Consider the following 5,851-nt stretch of genomic DNA (forward strand, 5'->3'; position numbering starts at 1 on the left):
ACCTTGACCACTTGTCTGAGGATGGTAGGGAGTTGCAACCTTATGCTTCACACCATTCTTCTTGAGAAGACTTTCAAACAGTTTGTTGATGAAGTGGGAGCCTCCATCACTGATGACAACTCTTGAAACTCCAAACCTTGGAAAGATGGTGCTTTTGAACATCTTAATCACCACTCTAGCATCATTGGTAGGACTTGCTACAGCTTCTACCCACTTGGAGACATAGTCAACAGCTACAAGGATGTATTTGTTGCCAAAAGATGATGGGAATGGTCCCATGAAATCAATACCCCACATCAAACACCTCCACTTCTAGAATTGGGTTTTGAGGCATCTCATTCCTTTTGGTGATGTTCCTCTTCTTTGGCATGAATCACACCTAGAGACAAAGTCTTGAGTGTCCTTGAACATATGAGGCCACCAAAACCCAGCTTGTAACACCTTTGAGACAGTCTTGAAAGTAGCGAAATGACCTCCATAATGATCCATGACAGTGTGTGAGAATCCCTTTGACTTCTTCTTCAGCTACTACTCTTCTATAGAGTTGATCTTTACAAAGGATGTAGAGGTAAGGCTCATCCCAATAGTATATCTTCACATCTTTGTAGAACTTCTTCTTGGCATATCCGTCAAGACCCATTGGCTCTCTTCCACAAGCTAAGTAGTTCACCAGATCAGCATACCAAGGACCTTTCTCTTCAGTTGCCTTCACCTCTTCAAGCTTCTTTCCAGTTTCACAAACCGCTACCACTGCTCAATTGCTGGAAGCCCTTCATCAATAGGGATCCCACTATCAATCTTCAGTCTAGACAAGTGATCAGCTACACCATTCTCGACTCCCGGCTTGTCTCTTATCTCAAGGTCAAACTCTTGTAGCAGCAAGATCCACCTCAACAGTCTTGGCTTAGCATCCTTCTTGGCCATGAGATGTCTCAACGCAGCATGATCAGTGTAGACTATGACTTTTGACCCAACCAAGTAGCCTCTGAACTTCTCAAAGGCATAGAAAATGGCTAGCAGCTCCTTCTCAGTTGTAGCATACTTCATTTGGGCTTCATCAAGAGTTTTACTCGCATAGTAGATCACATGAGTCTTCTTGTCCTTCTTTTGACCAAGAACAGCTCCCACAGCATAGTCACTAGCATCACACATGATCTCAAAGGGGAGATCCCAATCTGGTGGCTGCACAATGGGCACTAACCAGCTTGTCTTTCAACTTCTTGAATGCTTCCAGACATTCCCAATCAAAGTTGAATGCAGCTTCCTTGCATAAAAGCTTAGTCATTGGCCTTGCTATCATTGAGAAGTCTTGGATGAATCTTCTATAGAATCCAGCATGACCGAGGAAGCTTCTAATGTCCTTAACCGTCTTTGGTGGAGATAATCCAATCATCACTTCGATCTTGGCCTTGTCTACCTCAATCCCCCTTTCTGGAATCTTGTGTCCAAGCACAATCCCTTCCTTAACCATGAAGTGACATTTCTCCCATTCAGCACAAGGTTGTCTCTTCACATCTCTTGAGGACCCTGCTAAGATTGGACAAACAAGCAGAAAGAAGATCCGTAGACAGAGAAGTCATCCATAAATACCTCCACAACATCCTCTATAAGATCAGAGAAAATAGACATCATGCATCTTTGGAAAGTGGCTGGAGCATTACATAGCCCAAATGGCATCCTTCGATAAGCAAAGGTACCATAAGGGCATGTGAAAGTCGTTTTCTCTTGATCATTTGGATGTATGGGGATTTGGAAGAACCCTGAATACCCATCAAGAAAACAATAATAGGGATTTTGCAAGTCTCTCTAGCATTTGATCAATGAATGGCAATGGAAAATGATCTTTTCTAGATGCTGAGTTAAGTTTTCGATAATCTATGCACATCCTATGTCCATTATTGTTCTTGTTGGTATTAGTTCATCCTTATCATTTTTGACCACAGTAATTCCTCCTTCTTTGGGACAACATGCACATGAGACACCCATTTGCTATCCGAAATAGGATATATTACTCCTGCATCTAAGAGTTTCAGAATCTCTTTCTTAACAACATTTTCAAGTTGGGATTCAACCTTCTTTGATGTTCTATAGAAGTCATAGATTCATCCTCTAGATGTATCCTATGCATGCATAAAGAAGGTGATATCCCTTTAATATCATCTAGTGAGTAGCCTATTGCCTTTCTATACTTTTTAAGTTCATTCAAAGTTTAGACAATTCATCTTCACTAAGCTCACTACTCACTATGACAGGGTAAGTTTCATTAGGGCCAAGGAAGCGTACCTTACACCATGGGGAAGAGGTTTAAGCTCCACTTTTGGTGCCTTGAGTTCACTCCAATCATCCTCTTGGAGGTTCTCTTGTTGAGTGGCCGAGGAAGCATGGTGAGCCTCATATGTAAGCTCCTCATTCTGACCTTCACCACTAATCCCCTTGTGAGAATCCAGCATTTTCACATAGGCATCACTTTCCTTGTTCTCAATCACTTGGACTTCTCTCTCAATTGTTAAAGCATGCTGTAGAGAGTCTTCAAGTGCCAACTCCTCTAGAAGCTCATCAGCTAGAGCATCCATTTCATCAATGTAGAAAACTTGGTTCTGGATGGGCTTCTTTCTTCATCACTTCATTGATGTCAAAGTGGAAAATGTTCCCTTGTTCAAGATGAAGATCAATCTTTCCTTGTCTAACATTCACAATAGCTCCTGCTGTGGCTAAGAATGGTCTTCCAAGGATCAAAGGGTCTTGGGCTTCCTCCCCCATCTCCAACACAACAAAATCAGTAGGGATCTCAAAGTTACCAACCATCAGGGGAAGGTCTTCTAAAATACCAACAGGAATCTTCACTGATCTATCAGCCAACACCAAAGAGAGTTTACACTTCTTGTATTGAGTAAATCCAAGCTTCTTTGCAATAGACAAAGGCATCAAGCTGACACTAGCCCCAAGATCGCAAAGACACCGTTCAAATACCATGGGTCATAGAGCACAAGGTAAGGTGAAACATCCTGGATCCACTAGCTTCCTTGGAACATCTAACCTCTGGATAATGGCACTGCACCTGTGGGTAAGGATCATCATGCCCTCCATCTCTTTCTTCTTTGCAGCTACAACACATCTTCAAGAATTTGCTGTATTGAGGAACCAGCATAAAAGCATCAAGGATGGGCATTGTGACCTGAACTTCACTCATTTGTTTCTCAAAGAGTGCCTTGTACTTCTCCAATAGATGTCTTTTGAATCTTCCAGAGAATGGTAGCTTTGGCTCATAGGGAGGAGGAACAAAAGAGGAGTCCTTTGTTGGAGTAGCAGTTTCACCATGTTTCACTGTCCTCTTCTCTTCTCCAACCTTTCCTTTACCCTTAGCTTCAACAATCTTTTCTAGAATTTCTTCATCAACCTTTTCATCTACAATCACCACTTCATCATCAATGTTGATAGCCACCTCCCCACCTTGCTTTTCACCATCCTTGGTGAGAATTCTTGGAGATAACTGTTTACCACTCCGTAGGGTGATTGCTTTCATAGTTTCCTTGGGATTTTGCTCTGGCTTTCCAGGTAATGCCCCTTGTTGGCGACTTGGTTGAGAATTCATTGAAGCAAACTGGTTCTCCAAATGTCTGATCTTGTTGTTGAACTCATTGTAGCTTCCATCAATCTTGGAGTGAATGTTCTTGAACTCATACCCCATTGTCTTCTCATTCTTTGCCTGAAAATCCAAGAGTTTCTTGAACATTGCATCCACACTTGTATCTGAAGCTGGAGCTTAGGAAGAACTTCCTTGAGCCTGAGTAGACTGATTGTTGTTATTGCAAGGACTTGATCTCTTTCTTTGTCTGTTGATCATCACTTCTGTTGACCCTATCATGCTCCTCACTGTAGACCGAGTCACTCTTAGCCATGTTCTCTACCGGTTCCTCTGCCTCTTCCTTGGTTCTCCCCAAGAAGAAACCATTGCTGGCAGTGTCAAGCCTATTTCTGCACTGTGGTAGAGCTCCTCTGTAGAAGGTGCTAAGCAAACTCTCCTTGCTGAAACCATGACGAGGGCATTGAGACCAATAGCCCTTGAACCTCTCCAATGCTTCACTGAAACTCTCTAGACCTTTCCGTTGAAATCCAGAGATTTCGTTCCTGATCTTAGCTGTCCTTGAAGTAGAGAAGAACTTGTCTAGGAAAGCTCTCTTACACTCTTCCCAAGTGGTGACAGTGGCACTTGGAAGAGTCTTCTCCCATTGGTGTGCCTTGTCTCCCAAAGAGAAAGGGAACAGCTTCAACTTGAAGGCATCTTCAGAAACACCATTTGTCTTGGATAAGCCACAATACTTATCAAACTTGTACAAGTGATCAAAAGGGTCTTCAGCAGCAAGACCATGATACTGTTGTTCTCTATGGTGTTGAGCAGCCCTGACTTGATCTCGAAGTTGTTGTTCTCCACTGGTGGTGCTCTGATTCCTAACCTATGACCATTAATGTGAGGTTGATCATAGGCTCCAATGGTGCGAGCTTGGCGTGGTGGATGTTGTGGCTGGCGCTGTGGTCGAAGGTGATCAGCTCTTGGATCAATGCCTCTTTGGGCATCACCATCTTGAGGCAGATTCTCCATATCAAACTCCAACCTTTGCAAATGAACTTGTTGCTCTACTTCTCTTCTCTGTCTTGCAATCTCCCTCTCAAGTGCTCTAATGTCTTCAACTCTTGGAACTAGGTTTGTTGGACCTCTGCTCCTTGTGTTCATACACCTGAAATCCAAAGGGAGAAAAAAAAAGAAAAGCAATAACACAATTAAACAAAAATTGACTTAGTCTCAAGCAAATGACTAAATCTCAATGTCACAATCAACTTAGAATTTGGCAACGGCGTCAATTTGATGATAAGAGTTTCAAGGCTCCTAATCAAATGTTGTAGAATAAAGGATGTCAAACCAGTTCTAAGTGATTCTAAAGCAAAGGGAATGCAAGACCATGCTTAATCTAAGTGCTATCAATTGGTGAGATGATTTTTGAACTAGAATGATACTAAAATGCAATAAAAGACAAAGCTTTCTTTCTTATGAGATAAGAGAACTCATGGGCTAAAGGAATTGACCTTGGGTGATCAAGTTTCAATCTAAAGATGTTAACTTTCAACCAATCTATCTACCTTAGACCTAGACACCATCCTAAACAAACTCTATCTCTAGATGAATGTTCATTTACTAAGATAACTCAAGCATCAAATCTCTTTGGTTGAATGTTATCTAAGTAATCATTTATCTCAAGTCTACTAGCCATCATAACACCTTTAACAACAAATCTCTTTGGTAAATAATGTTAAAAGCTTAGGAGAGTTGGTTCAGGCATTTCATCAAACACCTTTCAGGCATGAAATGCCTAGAGCTCAACTTTAGAGAGGCCAACTCTAGAGTTGCATTAGAAGCACTCTACTAGCAAGGAACAAGATGGATCAAGACTAAAACACCTTAGATCTAGCTTAATCACCCTTAGTCTCCCTAACCCATGAATCCAAAGATGACTACTCACTACTCTTCATGATGAGCCCAAGAATCAATGATGATTTGGTGCTAATCATGATTAGTGATCCCAATAATCAAACAATCACAAGAGAAAATGATCAAGATAAGATTTTTCACCTAAAAGTTCTTTGTGATTAGATAGAGACAAGATCCCCTAACTTTAGGATTACAAGAGTATTTATATGTCTTTGGAAAACCTAATGGTTTCCATTAAAAAGTCTTAAAAGCCCTTAAAAACATTAACATTTCGAATAAGAATATGCGTCGACGCGGGTAAAAATGGACGGGCACATCCCGCGTCAGCCAACCCGCGTCGGACCGTCGTCGAGACTTCTCCGTCAT

The 5,851-nt window shown here is 41.7% G+C and overlaps 1 non-coding gene across 1 annotated transcript; it reads left to right on the forward strand.

Moving 5' to 3' along the window:
- The first annotated feature begins 4,029 nt into the window (after window positions 1-4,029).
- LOC125582592 lies at window positions 4,030-4,136 on the forward strand. Its single transcript, XR_007320049.1, has one exon. It is a non-coding gene; the product is annotated as a small nucleolar RNA R71 (small nucleolar RNA).
- Window positions 4,137-5,851: the final 1,715 nt, after the last annotated feature.

Source organism: Brassica napus, chromosome C2 (assembly GCF_020379485.1).
Source record: "Brassica napus cultivar Da-Ae chromosome C2, Da-Ae, whole genome shotgun sequence".
In the NCBI taxonomy this organism is placed as follows: Eukaryota; Viridiplantae; Streptophyta; class Magnoliopsida; order Brassicales; family Brassicaceae; genus Brassica; species Brassica napus.